Raw genomic sequence first — 13,141 nt, 5'->3', positions numbered from 1 at the left:
CATCACAAAAGATGATTGATTCTCATCAATTTAGCTGCTGAATGTAATATCCTGCTGAAGCTTGGATAACCATGTCTAATCCTTTTTAGACTGAAGCTTTAGACTAACATTGCATGATTCCTGGAATTCTTATTAAAAGTTTTGAATCACTTTATTTTCATTTCCACTCAATTTTTGAAAAATCACAAAAAAAAATTATAAAACCATAAAATCAAAAATATTTTTATGTTTCTTGTTTGAGTCTAGTATGAATTTTTAAGTTTAGTGTCAATTGCATGTCTTTATTCTTCTTGCATTTTTCGAATACATGCTGGTATGCGAAATTCTTACTCAGGTTGTGAATTATTATTCGAAATTGATTCCCTGGCAATGGCACCAAAAACGGATTCACAGAACCATGGTCTAAACATATCTTCACAACTTCGCATAACTAACCAGCAAGTGCACTGGGTCGTCCAAGTAATACCTTACGTGAGTAAGGGTTGAATCCCACGGAGATTGTTGGTATGAAGCAAGCTATGGTCACCTTGTAAATATCAGTCAGGCGGATATAAAATAGTTAAGTAGTTTTCAAAATTTTGTAATAAAAGAAGGATAGAAATACTTATGTAAATCATTGGTGAGAATTTCAGATAAGCGTATGGAGATGCATTTGTTCCTCTGAACCTCTGCTTTCCTGCTGTCTTCATCCAATCAGTCTTACTCCTTTCCATGGCTGGCTTTATGCAAGGGCATCACCGTTGTCAGTGGCTACATCCCCTCCTCTTGTGAAAATGGTCCAAGATGCCCTGTCACGGCACGGCTAATCATCTGAGGTTCCCGATCATGCTGGAATAGGATTCACCCTCCTTTTGCGTCTGTCACTACGCCCAGCACTCGCGAGTTTGAAGCTCGTCACAGTTATTCAATCATTGAATCCTACTCGGAATACCACAGACAAGGTTTAGACTTTCCGGATTCTCTTGAATGCCGCCATCATTCTAGCTTACACCACGAAGATTCCGATTAAGAGATCTAAGAGACACTCATTCAATCTAAGGTAGAACGGAGGTGTTTGTCAGGCACGCGTTCATAGGGAATGATGATGATTGTCACATTCATCACATTCAGGTTGAAGTGCGAATGAATATCTTAGAAGCGAAATAAGATGAATTGAATAGAAAACAGTAGTACTTTGCATTAATCTTTGAGGAACAGCAGAGCTCCACACCTTAATCTATGGAGTGTAGAAACTCTACCGTTAAAAATACATGAGTGGAAGGTCTAGGCATGGCCGAATGGCCAGCCCCCAAAACGAGATCACAGGATCAAAAATACAATCTAGGATGATCCAAAGATAAAACTCGGGATGTCTAATACAATAGTAAAAGGTCCTATTTATAATAAACTAGCTACTAGGGTTTACAGAAGTAAGTAATTGATGCATAAATCCACTTCCGGGGCCCACTTGGTGTGTGCTTAGGCTGAGCTTGAATGTTACACGTGCAGAGGCTCTTTCTGGAGTTGAACGCCAGGTTGTAACGTATTTCTGGCGTTCAACTCTGGTTTGTGACTTGTTTCTGGCGTTTAACTCCAGACAGCAGCGTAGAACTGGCGTTCAACGCCCATTTACGTCATCTAAACTCGGCCAAAGTATGGACTATTATATATTGCTGGAAAGCCCTGGATGTTTACTTTCCAACGCAATTGGAAGCGTGCCATTTTGAGTTCTGCAGCTCCAGAAAATCCACTTTGAGTGCAGGGAGGTCAGAATCCAACAGCATCAGCAGTCCTTCTTCAACCTCTGAATCTGATTTTCGCTCAAGTCTCTCAATTTCAGCCAGAAAATACCTGAAATCACAGATAAACAAATAGGATAAAAAGAAGAGAATGTACTATAAATTTCAAACTATCAATGAAACATAGCTTCAATCATATGAGCGGGACTTATAGCTTTTTGCCTCTTGAATAGTTTTGGCATCTCACTTTATCCATTGAGGTTCAGAATGATTGGCATCTATAGGAACTCAGAGTTCAGATAGTGTTATTGACTCTCCTAGTTCAGTATGATGATTCTTGAACACAGCTTGTTTTATGAGTCTTGGCCATGGCCCTAAGCACTTTGTTTTCCAGTATTACCACCGGATACATAAATGCCACAGACACATAACTGGGTGAACCTTTTCAGATTGTGACTCAGCTTTGCTAAAGTCCCCAATTAGAGGTGTCCAGGGTTCTTAAGCACACTCTTTTTTTGCTTTGGACATTGACTTTAACTGCTCAGTCTCAAGTTTTCACTTGACACCTTCACGCCACAAGCACATGGTTAGGGACAGCTTGGTTTAGCCGCTTAGACCAGGATTTTATTCCTTTAGGCCCTCCTATCCACTGATGCTCAAAGCCTTGGGATCCTTTTTATTTGCCCTTGCCTTATGGTTTTAAGGGTTATTGGCTTTTTTTTTTTGCTTGCTTTTTCTTTCTATTTTTTTTGCCTATTTTTTTTCTTTTTTTTCTTTTTTTTTCTGCAAGCTTTGTTCTTTGCTACTTTTTCTTGCTTCAAGAATCATTTTTATGATTTTTCAGATTATCAAATAACATGTCTCCTTGTCATCATTCTTTCAAGAGCCAACATATTTAACATTCTTAAACAACAACTTCAAAAGACATATGCAATGTTCAAGCATACATTCAGAAAACAAGAAGCATTGTCACCACATCAATATAATTAAACTAAGTTCAAGGATAAATTCAAAACTCATGTACTTCTTGTTCTTTTGAATTAAAACATTTTTCATTTAAGAGAGGTGATGGATTCATAGGACATTCATAACTTTAGGACAAAGTTACTAACTACTAATGATCATGTAATGAAGATACAAACATAGATAAGCACTTAACATAGAGAAAACGAAAAACAGAAGAAATAAGAACAAGGAATGAATCCACCTTAGTAATGGTGGTGTTTCCTTCTTGAGGAACCAATGATGTCCTTGAGCTCTTCTATGTCTCTTCCTTGTCTTTGTTGCTCCCCCCTCATTGCTTTTTGATCTTCTCTAATTTCATGAAGGATGATGGAGTGCTCTTGATGTTCCACCCTTAATTGTCCTATGTTGGAGCTTAGTTCTCCTAGGGAGGTGTTAATTTGCTCCCAATAGTAGTTTTGTGGAGGAAAATGCATTTGAGGCATCTCCGGGATCTCATAGTGATGAGCTTCATGCGCCTCTTGAGCTCCATGAATGGGCTCTCTTGCTTGCTCCATCTTTTTCTTAGTGATGGGCTTGTCCTCTTTAATGAGGATATCTCCCTCTATGTCAATCCCAGCCGAATTGCATAGGTGGCAAATGAGGTGAGGAAAGGCTAACCTTGCCATAGTGGAGGACTTGTCAGCCACCTTGTAGATTTCTTGAGGTATAATCTCATGAACTTCCACCTCTTCTCCAATCATGATGCTATGGATCATGATGGCCCGGTCTATAGTAACTTCAGACCGGTTGCTAGTGGGAATGATTGAGCATTGAATGAACTCCAACCATCCTCTAGCTACAGGCTTAAGGTCCAGTCTTCTTAGTTGAACCGGTTTGCCTTTTGAGTCAATCTTCCATTGAGCTCCTTCTACACATATGTCCATAAGGACTTGGTCCAACCTTTGATCAAAGTTGACTCTCCTTGTGTAGGGGCGTGCTTTCTCTTCCATGTTTGGCAAGTTGAACGCCAACCTCACATTTTCCGGACTAAAATCTAAGTATTTCCCCCGAACCATGGTGAGATAATTCTTTGGGTTCGGGTTCTTACTTTGATCATGGTTCCTAGTGATCCATGCATTAGCATAGAACTCTTGAACCATTAGGATGCCGACTTGTTGGATGGGGTTTGTTAGAACTTCCCAACCTCTTCTTTGAATTTTATGTCGGATCTCTGGATACTCATTTCTTTTGAGTTTGAAAGGGACCTCGGGGATCACCTTCTTCTTGGCCACAACATCATAGAAGTGGTCTTGATGGGCTTTGGAGATGAACCTTTCCATCTCCCATGACTCAGAGGTGGAAGCTTTTGTCTTCCCTTTTCCTTTTCTAGAGGATTCTCCGGTCTTAGGTGCCATCAATGGTAATGGAAAAACAAAAAGCTTATGCTTTTACCACACCAAACTTAGAATTTTTCTCACCCTCGAGCAAGAGAAGAAAGAATAGATGAAGAAAAAGAAGAAATGGAGGAGAGGGAGAAGGAGTTGTGTTTTGGCCAAGAAGAGAAGAGAGGGTTGTGTTGTGTGAAAATGAGGAAGAATGAAGGGTTATATATAGGGATGGGAGGGGGGTGAGGGTTCGGCCATTTAGGGTGGGTTTGGGTGGGAAATTGATTTTGAATTTTGAAGGTAGGTGGAGTTTATGAGGTAGGTTTATGGGGAAGAGTGGATGGATGTGAGTGGTGAAGAGGTGATGGGGAAGAGAGATTGAGGTGATTGGTGAAGGGTTTTGGGGAAGAGTGTTTATGGGATTGTGTGAAAGAGGGGTGAGAAGAAGTGAGTGGAGGTAAGTGGGGATCCTGTGGGGTCCACAGATCCTGAGGTGATCCTGTGGGGTCCATAGATCCTGAGGTGTTCAAGGATTTACAACCTTGCACCAAATTAGGCATGTAAAATGCCCATGCACACAACTCTGGGCGTTCAGCGCCAGGTTAGTGCTTGTTCTGGGCGTTGAACGCCCATTTGTAGCCTATTTCTGGCGTTGAACGCCAGAACCATGCTTGTTCTGGGCGTTCAGCACCAGCTCTCCTCCAGGGTGCATTTCTGGCGTTCAAACGCCCAAATGCTGCCCATTTCTAGCGTTTAAACGCCAGTAAGGTCTTCCTCCAGGGTGTGATTTTTCTTCTGCTATTTTTGATTCTGTTTTCAATTTTTATATTTATTTTGTGACTCCACATGATCATGAACCTAATAAAACATGAAAAAATAAAATAAAATTAGATAATTAAACATTGGGTTGCCTCCCAACAAGCGCTTCTTTAATGTCAATAGCTTGACAGTGGGCTCTCATGGAGCCTCACAGATGTGCAGAGTTCTGTTGAGGCCTCCCAACACCAAACTTAGAGTTTGGATATGGGGGTTTGACACCAAACTTAGAGTTTGGTTGTGGCCTCCCAACACCAAACTTAGAGTTTGACTGTGGGGGCTTTGTTTGACTCTGCTTTGAGAGAAGCTTTTTATGCTTCCTCTCCATGGATGCAGAGAGAGATCCTTGAGTTGTAAACACAAGGTTGTCCTCATTTAATTGAAGGATCAATTCTCCTCTGTCCACATCAATCACAGCTCTTGCTGTGGCTAGGAAAGGTCTTCCTAGGATGATGGATTCATCCTCTTCCTTTCCATTATCCAGGACTATGAAATCAGCAGGGATGTAAAGGCCTTCAACCTTTACTAACACGTCCTCTACTTGTCCATAAGCCTGTTTTCTTGAATTGTCTGCCATCTCTAATGAGATTTTAGCAGCTTGTACCCCATAGATTCCCAGTTTCTCTATTACAGAGAGGGGCATGAGGTTTATTCCTGAACCAAGGTCGCACAGAGCCTTAAAGATCATGGTGCCTATAGTATAAGGTATTATGAACTTTCCAGGATCCTGTCTCTTCTGAGGCAATGTCAGTTGATCCAGATCACTTAGTTCATTGGTGAACACGGGAGGTTCATCTTCCCAAGTATCAATGCCAAATAATTTGGAATTTAGCTTCATGATTGCACCAAGGAACTTGGCAGCTTGCTCTTCAGTAACATCCTCATTCTCTTCAGAAGAGGAATACTCATCAGAGCTCATGAACGGCATAAGGAGGTTCAATGGAATCTCTATGGTCTCTAGATGAGCCTCAGAGTCCTTTGGTTCCTCAGAGGGAAGCTCCTTATTGATCACTGGACGTCCCAGGAGGTCTTTCTCCTTGGGATTCACGTCCTCTCCTTCCCTTACAGGTTCGGCCATGGTGCTTATGTCAATGGCCTTGCACTCTCCTTTTGGATTCTCTTCTGTATTGCTTGGGAGAGTACTAGGAGGGATTTCAGTGATCCTTTTACTCAGCTGGCCCACTTGTGCTTCCAAATTTCTAATGGAAGACCTTGTTTCATTCATGAAACTTACAGTGGCCTTGGATAGATCAGAGACTAAGTTTGCTAAATTAGAGGTATTTTGTTCAGAGTTCTCTGTCTGTTGCTGAGTGGATGATGGAAAAGGTTTATTATTGTTAAACCTATTTCTTCCACCATTATTAAAGCCTTGTTGAGGCCTTTGATCCTCCATGAGAGATTTGGATGATTTTTCCATGATGGATTATAGGTGTTTCCATATGGTTCACCCATGTAATTTACCTCTGCTATTGCAGGGTTCTCAGGATCATAAGCCTCTTCTTCATAAGAAGCCTCTTGAGTACTGTTGGATGCAGCTTGCATTCCATTCAGACTCTGAGAAATCATATTGACTTGCTGAGTCAATATTTTGTTCTGAGCCAATATGGCATTCAGAGTATCAACTTCAAGAACTCCCTTCTTTTGAGGCGTCCCATTACTCACAAGATTCCTCTCAGAAGTGTACATGAACTGGTTATTAGCAACCATGTCAATGAGTTCTTGAGCTTCTGCAGGCGTTTTCTTTAGGTGAATGGATCCACCTGCAGAAGTATCCAATGACATCTTTGATAGCTCAGATAAACCATCATAGAATATATCCAGGATGGTCCATTCTGAAAGCATGTCAGAAGGACACTTTTTGGTCAGCTGTTTGTATCTTTCCCAAGCTTCATAGAGGGATTCACCTTCTTTTTGTCTAAAGGTTTGAGCATCAGCTCTAAGCTTGCTCAGCTTTTGAGGAGGAAAGAACTTGGCTAAGAAAGCCGTGACCAGCTTATCCCAAGAGTTCAGGCTGTCTTTGGGTTGAGAGTCAAACCATATTCTAGCTCTGTCTCTTACAGCCAAAGGGAAAAGCATGAGCCTGTAGACTTCAGGATCTACTCTATTAGTCTTAACAGTATCACAGATCTGCAAGAATTCAGTTAAGAACTGAAAAGGATCTTCAGATGGAAGTCCATGAAACTTGCAGTTCTGCTGCATCAGAGAAACTAGCTGAGGTTTCAGCTCAAAATTGTTTGCTCCAATGGTAGGAATGGTGATGCTTCTTCCATGTAAATTGGAATTTGGTGCAGTAAAGTCACCAAGCATTCTCCTTGCATTATTGTTGTTGGGTTCGGCTGCCATCTCCTTTACTTGTTCGAAATTTTCAATAAGGTTGTCTCTGGATTGTTGTAATTTAGCTTCTCTTAGTTTCCTCTTCAGAGTCCTTTCAGGTTCTGGATCAGCTTCAACAAGAATGCCTTTTTCTTTGTCCCTGCTCATAAGAAAGGGAAGAGAAGAAGAAAAGCAGAGGAATCCTCTATGTCACAGTAAAGAGGTTCCTTATTATTAGTAGAAGAAGAAAAGGAATAGGGGTGAAGATGAGGAGATGTTAGTAGATGAATAAATAAATAGAAGGAGATGAGAGAGAGGGAGAATTTCGAAAATAATTTTTGAAAAAGAGTTGGTGATTTTTGAAAATGGTTTTTGAAAAAGGTTAGTAATTTTCGAAAATTATTTTTAAAAATTAAAATAATTAGTTAATTAAAAAGAAGTTTTGAAAAAGAGAGGGAGATATTTTTGAAAATTAGAGAGAGAGAGTTAGTTAGATAGTTTTGAAAAAGATAAGAAACAAACAAAAAGTTAGTTAGTTAGTTGAAACAAAATTTGAAAAGATAAGAAGTTAGGAAGTTAGAAAAGATATTTTGAAATCAAATTTTTGAAAAAGATAAGATAAGAAGATATTTTTGAAAAGATATGATTGAAATTAGTTTTTGAAATAGATTTGATTTTTAAAATCACAATTAATGACTTGATTCACAAGAAATCACAAGATATGATTCTAGAACTCAAAGTTTGAATCTTTCTTAACAAGTAAGTAACAAACTTGAAATTTTTGAATCAAAACATTAATTGATGATGTTATTTTCGAAAATTATGTGATAAAGATAAGAAAAATATTTTTGAAAAATATTTTTATAATTTTCGAAAATAAATAAGAAAAATGAAAAAGATTTGATTTTTGAAAAGAGATTTTGAAAAAGATAAGATTTTTTTTAAATTGAAAATTTGATTTGACTCATAAAAACAACTAGATTTTAAAAATTTTTGAAAAAGTCAAATCTAATTTTCGAAATTTTGAGAGAAAAAAAGGGAAAGATATTTTTTTTTATTTTTGAATTTTATGATGAGAGAGAAAAACATGAACATGATGCAATGCATGAAAATTTTTAGATCAAAATAATGAATGCATGCAAAAATGCTATGAATGTCAAGATGAACACCAAGAACACTATGAATGTCAAGATGAACATCAAGACTTATTTTTGAAAAATTTTTAATGCAAAGAAAACATGCAAGACATCAAACTTAGAGATCTTTAATGCTTAGACACTAAGATTTCAAGAATGCATATGAAAAACACCATACAACACAAAACAAGAAAACATCAAGATCAAACAAGAAGACTTACCAAGAACAACTTGAAGATCATGAAGAACACTATGAATGCATGAATTTTCGAAAAATGCAAGATGAATATGCAATTGACACCAAACTTATAACATGACACATGACTCAAACAAGAAACACAAAAATATTTTTGATTTTTATGATTTTATGATTTTTTTTTGTATTTTCTTTTAAAATTTTTTTTTCGAAAATCATTTTGAAAAAAAAGAAAAACAGGGATTCAAAATTTTTAATATGAATTCCAGGAATCTTATGCTCTAAAGCTCCAATCTGAGGGTTAGACAAGGCTTAATAGCCAGTCAAGCTTTAGAATGGATTTACATCCATTGAGGTGATTAGTTGAAGACCAATCCCAAAGGAGTTTGGGTATGGCTTTTCAGCCAGATAGGATTTAACATGTTACCATGAAACTCTAGAATTCATTCTTGAAAGTTTTGAAGCCATAGAATAATTTATTTTTGAAAACATTATTTTTATTATTTTATTTTTTTTTCGAAAACAAAAGAAAAATTTTTGAAAGATTTTTGAAAAATTTTTGAAAACAAAACAAAAAGAAAATTACCTAATCTGAGCAACAAGATGAACCGTCAGTTGTCCAAACTCGAACAATCCCCGGCAACAGCGCCAGAAACTTGGTATGCGAAATTGTTACTCAGGTTGTGAATTATTATTCGAAATTGATTCCCTGGCAATGGCACCAAAAACGGATGCACAGAACCATGGTCTAAACATATCTTCACAACTTCGCATAACTAACCAGCAAGTGCACTGGGTCGTCCAAGTAATACCTTACGTGAGTAAGGGTCGAATCCCACGGAGATTGTTGGTATGAAGCAAGCTATGGTCACCTTGTAAATCTCAGTCAGGCGGATATAAAATAGTTAAGTAGTTTTCAAAATTTAGTAATAAAAGAAGGATAGAAATACTTATGTAAATCATTGGTGAGAATTTCAGATAAGCGTATGGAGATGCATTCGTTCCTCTGAACCTCTGCTTTCCTGCTGTCTTCATCCAATCAGTCTTACTCCTTTCCATGGCTGGCTTTATGCAAGGGCATCACCGTTGTTAGTGGCTACATCCCCTCCTCTTGTGAAAATGGTCCAAGATGCCCTGTCACGGCACGGCTAATCATCTGAGGTTCCCGATCATGCTGGAATAGGATTCACCCTCCTTTTACGTCTGTCACTACGCCCAGCACTCGCGAGTTTGAAGCTCGTCACAGTCATTCAATCATTGAATCCTACTCGGAATACCACAGACAAGGTTTAGACTTTCCAGATTCTCTTGAATGCCGCCATCATTCTAGCTTACACCACGAAGATTCCAATTAAGAGATCTAAGAGACACTCATTCAATCTAAGGTAGAACGGAGGTGCTTGTCAGGCACGCGTTCATAGGGAATGATGATGATTGTCACGTTCATCACATTCAGGTTGAAGTGCAAATGAATATCTTAGAAGCGAAATAAGATGAATTGAATAGAAAACAGTAGTACTTTGCATTAATCTTTGAGGAACAGCAGAGCTCCACACCTTAATCTATGGAGTGTAGAAACTCTACCGTTAAAAATACATGAGTGGAAGGTCCAGGTATGGCCGAATGGCCAGCCCCCAAAACGAGATCACAGGATCAAAAATACAATCCAGGATGATCCAAAGATAAAACTCGGGATGTCTAATACAATAGTAAAAGGTCCTATTTATAATAAACTAGCTACTAGGGTTTACAGAAGTAAGTAATTGATGCATAAATCCACTTCCGGGGCCCACTTGGTGTGTGCTTGGGCTGAGCTTGAATGTTACACGTGCAGAGGCTCTTTCTGGAGTTGAACGCCAGGTTGTAACGTATTTCTGGCGTTCAACTCTGGTTTGTGACTTGTTTCCGGCGTTTAACTCCAGACAGCAGCGTAGAACTGGCGTTCAACGCCTTTTTACATCATCTAAACTCGGCCAAAGTATGGACTATTATACATTGCTGGAATGCCCGGAATGTCTACTTTCCAAAGCAATTGGAAGCGTGCCATTTTGAGTTCTGTAGCTCTAGAAAATCCACTTTGAGTGCAGGGAGCTCAGAATCCAACAGCATCAGCAGTCCTTCTTCAACCTCTGAATCTGATTTTTGCTCAAGTCCCTCAATTTCAGCTAGAAAATACCTGAAATCACAGAAAAATACACAAACTCATAGTAAAGTCCAGAAATGTGAATTTAATATAAAAACTAATGAAAACATCCCTAAAAGTAACTAGATCCTACTAAAAACATACTAAAAACAATGCCAAAAAGCGTACAAATTATCCGCTCATCACATGCATTATGTTCTTCATTAATCTTCAAGTTGTTCTTGATGATTTCATTGCTCTGATCTTTAAATTCTCTTATTTTGTGTGTTTTGTTGTTTCTCATATGCATTCTCAATTTGTTAGTGTCTCTTATATGAAAATTTTTAAGTTTGGTGTCCTGCATGCATTGTTTGATATGAGTTTCCTAAGATTAATTGTATTTTGATTGTTTCTCATCATTGAAAAATTCAAAAAAAAAAATTCTCAAAACTATGTCTTTTCAAGTCAATAATACAGAGAATTGAAGATTCAGAACATTCAGCAGATGAATCAAATAGAAAAAGCTGGGTGTTCAAAACGCCCAGTGAAGAAGGAAAACTGGCATTTAAATGCCAGCCAGGGTACCTGGCTGGGCGTTTAACGCCCAAAAAGGTAGCATTTTGGGCGTTAAACGCCATAATGGATGCCATTCTGGGCGTTTAACACCAGAAGGACACTAGAGGGAAGATTTTGTTTTTAATTCAAATTTTTTTCAAATCTTCATAATTTTTCAAAATCAAATATTTTTCAAATTATATCCTTTCAATCATATCTTCTCAAAATCAATTTCTTTCCATTTTTTTATTTATACTATTTTCGAAAATCCGTGCTAAAATTAATGATTTACTTCAAAATTTCAAGTTGTTACTTGCCTATTAAGAAAGGATCAAATTTTAAATTTTATGAATCATATCTTTTAATTTCTTGTTAGTCAAGTAGTCAACTTTAATTTTTAAACTTTCTTTTTTTTTTAAATTGATTTTCAATCATATCTTCTCAATCATATCTTTTCAATCACATCTTTTTCAAAATTAACTCTCAATCATATCTTTTTAATTTCTAATTTCAAAATCTTTTCAAAAATTACTTAATTTCTTTCCTAATCTTAATTTTCGAAAATCTCAATCAAATTTTCAAATTTCTTTTTAATTATTTCAAAATCTTTTTAATTTATTTTCGAAAATTCTTCCCCTCTTCTCACATCCTTCTATTTAAGGGACTAACACTCCTCCTCAAGGTACAATTTTAACTCTATCCCTCTTGATAAGTTCGAATTCTCTTCTATCTACCTCCTCTTTTTATTCTTCTTTTCCTCTGACACCTCAAGGAATCTCTATACTGTGACATAGAGGATTCCCTACTTTCTTGTTCTCTTCTCTTTCATATGAGCAGGAACAAAGATAAAGGCATACTTGTTCAAGCTGATCCTGAACCTGAAAGGACCTTGAAGAGAAAGCTAAGAGAAGCTAAAGCACAATTCTCTCTAGAGGGCCTAACAGAGCTTTTCAAAGAAGAAGAAACTATGGCAGCAGAAAACAACAATGCCAACAATGCAAGGAAGGTGCTTGGTAACTTTACTGCACCTACTCCCGACTTCTGTGGGAGAAGCATCTCAATCCCTGCCATTGGAGCAAACAACTTTGAGCTTAAGCCTCAATTAGTCTCTCTAATGCAACAGAATTGCAAGTTTCATGGATTTCCATTGGAAGATCCTCATCAGTTCTTAGCTGAATTCTTGCAAATCTGTGACACTGTCAAGACCAATAGGGTTGACCCTGAAGTCTACAAACTTATGCTCTTCCCTTCTTCTGTAAGAGACAGAGCTAGGACATGGTTGGATTCACAACCTAAAGAAAGCTTGAACTCTTGGGAAAAGCTAGTTAATGCCTTCTTGGCAAAGTTCTTTCCACCTCAAAAATTGAGCAAGCTTAGAGTGGAAGTCCAAACCTTCAGACAAAAGGAAGGTGAATCCCTCTATGAAGCTTGGGAAAGATACAAGCAATTGATCAGAAGGTGTCCTTCTGACATGCTTTCTGAATGGAGCATCATAGGTATCTTCTATGATGGTCTGTTTGAACTATCCAAGATGTCATTGGATAGCTCTGCTGGAGGATCTCTTCATCTGAAGAAGACACCAGTAGAAGCTCAGGAACTCATTGAAATGGTTGCAAATAACCAATTCATGTACACTTCTGAAAGGAATCCTGTGAATAACGGGACAACTCAGAAGAAAGGAGTTCTTGAGATTGATACTCTGAATGCTATATTGGCTCAGAATAAAATATTGATCTAACAACTCAATATGATTTCTCAGAGTCTGTCTGGAATGCAAGCAGAAACAGGCAGTACTAAGGAAACCTCCTCTGAAGAAGAAGCTTATGATCCTGAGAACCCAGCAATGGAAGAGGTGAATTACATGGGAGAACCCTATGGAAACACCTATAATCCTTCATGGAGAAATCATCCAAATCTCTCATGGAAGGATCAACAGACACCTCAACAAGGTTTCA

General features: G+C 38.0%; 1 non-coding gene across 1 annotated transcript; it reads right to left on the bottom strand.

Moving 5' to 3' along the window:
- Positions 1 to 12,555: 12,555 nt before the first annotated feature.
- On the bottom strand, positions 12,556 to 12,663 carry LOC112731605 (small nucleolar RNA R71). The gene has a single exon (XR_003167378.1). It is a non-coding gene; the product is annotated as a small nucleolar RNA R71 (small nucleolar RNA).
- Between the last annotated feature and the right edge of the window lie 478 nt (positions 12,664 to 13,141).

Source organism: Arachis hypogaea, chromosome 12 (assembly GCF_003086295.3).
Source record: "Arachis hypogaea cultivar Tifrunner chromosome 12, arahy.Tifrunner.gnm2.J5K5, whole genome shotgun sequence".
Taxonomy (NCBI): domain Eukaryota; kingdom Viridiplantae; phylum Streptophyta; class Magnoliopsida; order Fabales; family Fabaceae; genus Arachis; species Arachis hypogaea.
Note: the sequence above shows the minus strand (reverse complement) of the source record. Positions and strands in the feature narration are given on the sequence as shown.